Source organism: Hydra vulgaris, chromosome 02, assembly GCF_038396675.1.
Source record: "Hydra vulgaris chromosome 02, alternate assembly HydraT2T_AEP".
In the NCBI taxonomy this organism is placed as follows: Eukaryota; Metazoa; Cnidaria; class Hydrozoa; order Anthoathecata; family Hydridae; genus Hydra; species Hydra vulgaris.
Genome location: NC_088921.1, coordinates 37233261 through 37236489, shown reverse-complemented (window position 1 = coordinate 37236489; position 3229 = coordinate 37233261).

The following is a 3229-nucleotide window of genomic DNA, read 5'->3' as shown; positions in this document are numbered from 1 at the left end:
TAACCAATTATATATATAATTTGTTACCCTAAAAAATTAATGCAAGTAAACATTGTATCAACACTACTTGTGTTAGTCACAAGAGGTAAGTAATCAAATGATCGTGAAATTATGCATTTTTAATAAGTAAAACAGCTTTATTTTTAAAACTGAACATAGTTAGCCTCTAAACTAAATCTTTTATTATTGCAGAACACGAAAACATACCAAAATAGTGGTTAAACAAATGTTTTCATAGTGCTTTGTTCTGTTGCTTTAGGCGTTGCTAAGGAAGCTACTTTACATCAAACCTGCAAAATGCAAAATAGTTGCTTAACAAATTAGAATTATACAATCATTTTCAGCATTGTTAAAATCCTTAAAAGTTACATTTTTCAATTTTTTTTTTTTTTTGATTTTACACCTTTTATTACCTGTGAAGCTTTTAAAGAGACAACTTTCCTTCTTATAGAAAGAAAAATTTACATGCAAACTTTAATTTTCTTTAAAATAATGGAGAGAGTTATGAAGCATTAAACATAAATCTTAAACACAAAACAACAATTTTTATGTTTGGCTCTTTTTTAAAAGTTACTGAAATAATGCGAAATTATTAAAAAGATCCGTGTGAAATAGACTTACCATAATCAGTATTGCACGAGTCATGGTAAGTCAGTTATTTCACATATTTTAGTCAACTCACGTTTTTTGAAACTTTTTATACCAAAACTAATTAACAAATTTTAAGCTTGTATACTAATATTATTTAGACTAGTACTAGTATCCAATCCGTTGATAAATAGCGAATGGCGCAACGTCTACCGAAACATTTAAAGTTATTTAAATTAAATATAAAAGGAATATTTTTTTCATAGCATTAAAAAGAAAATAAGTATAATTTTTTTATAGTTATTTTTTTAACGCTTAAAAAAACTTATTTAAGTAAGGAACAAGCATAGAAAAGGTCGGTGTGGAATAGATGTACCAAGACCCGCATTTTACAACTAGTTAAAAACAATAATTAAAAATTTTAAAATGTAAAAATATAAAGAAGAAAGCTAAATATAAAAAAATATATATAAAAAAAGACTAAAAAGTTAAAAAAAATTCTTCTCGGGACCCAAGGACTTTGTGTTCGTACACAACTACGAAGTACCCAGCAAACTCTCCATGCTTGGTCCATGCATGAGATTTATTTGCTGATGACCGGTACCACTGCGCCGGTGATGCCGTTTATATTCCAACGGTTGGCCATGTTCGTTTTACGATCGGCCGACTTTGAAGATCATGCCGAGCTCGTTTCAAACTTAAACTATGTTAGTAACTAAAAAAAATTGAGTTTGTGCATGCGTTATTTTTTATAATAAATTTTAAAAAAATGTCTTAAAGATGTTAAAGGTTAGTATAGAATTAAAAAATAAAAATTTAAAATAAATATAAAAATCTTCAACTTTTTAACTAATGTCAGTTTCCTTACTCCTTTTTTTTTGATTTCTGTTTGTTATAGTCTTATTGTAATTCATAAAGGAATAACAAGAATTTTTTTTATAGCAAAATGAATTTTAATGACACATTAGGGTGTTCCATTTTAAACTTTTTTTTGAAATTTTAATCGGGTTTTTACCAGTGATGATGTTTTATCTAAAAACGCTAAATACTAAAAATTTCGAATTTAGAACGATTTTTACATCCCCCACAAGACATTGGAAGTTCAAACAATGGATTGAGCAAGTGTTGCGCAAAGTTTTTTACTAACAAACTGTTGTTTTTTTCTTAATGGGTTTCACAAATTTTATTTGACAATCACTAAGAAATTACTCTACAAAATTTATTCATTTTCGACTTATTGTGCTTATCCGACAAGAGATTGGATTGAAAGTTTTTCTATAGAGAAAGAAAAACAATCCTTGAAAAGAAACCAGACTCATTGCAATTCATCTAGTTAGCAAAATCGTTGAAATCCTTTGGTTACCTGCTCGTACTCCAATAAACATAACAAGAAGGACTGTGCTGATTGTCCGTTTGGTAAAAGAATATGAGACACTGAAAAAAATTCCTGAAAGCAGAAGACAAGAAAGAAAAGTAAAGGAAAAAACTACATCTTTTACAATTAAACTGGGCAGTCTGTTTGATATATCACATACAGACACTTAAGCATTGCTGAAACACTCTAGTAAGGACGAGTGGCTTGTTGACTGGGAATTTTTAAATAGCCAACGAAAGTTTCCTCAAGTGGGCTCAATGGCTGGAGTTGACAAGCTAATTGCTGGAAATGAGCGACAACGCTACATAAAACTACAGTATCAGTAAAGAAAGGAAAAAATGGAATTGCTTTAAATTAAAAAATAGCAACTCATATATTTAACCATTACTGATAATAATGAAGTCAACGAGGGCGACGAATTTTCTTCAGATATTAAGGAAGAAGATGATTAAGATAAAAGTTTTTCAGTGAAAGAGAAAAAACAACATCATTGCAAATCAGCGTTAACAAGAAAAATTTCAAGAAGAATTCTATTAAAAGAAACGTGTACAGTTGTAAATAGATCCGGTATTAATAAAAGACAACAGCTACTTATTTTGGGAAAGGCATTAGTATTAGGTGGAGCAGCTTAAAATGATGTTTCACTTACTAAATCAACAAGTTCATATAGAAATATCAGCTAACAGAATTGAAAAAGCTAAATTAATTGAAGAAACTTGGGTTCCACCTGAATGTTTAGAAAATCATTGGGATGGAAAAACTTTCACACAAACTACTAGAAAAAAGGAAGAACGACTAGCTGTGCATGCAGAGCCACCTCCTAAATTGCTAGGTAGTCCTAAAATTGCTGACGGAACTGGTCAAACACAATGATTTTCAGTGATAAACCTAGTTAATAAATGGCAAATAAAAGCATCTGTTGTTGCACTTGACTATGTTACAAAATCTGCAAACAGATTTTGTAACGTAGTCAAGTATTGCAGAGCTCTTTATAAAAGCAACATCCAATGCTATTTGCGGTAAGATCAAATCACCAAGAGTTCAGTTTGAAAGGTTCAAAGAAGAATTTTATAAGCTTAACAAGAATATAAAAGAACTTAGAGTGTGGAACTGGCCTCATAATCAAAACAGTTTTTTATTTCAACTAGCACTTGAAGTAAAGAAATGGACAATAGATTGCTTAGGGAGAAAAACATTACCTCGTGAAGACTATCAAAACTAGTGGAGCTTATTCTATTATTTTTTGGTGGACTTATTAAAAGTGGT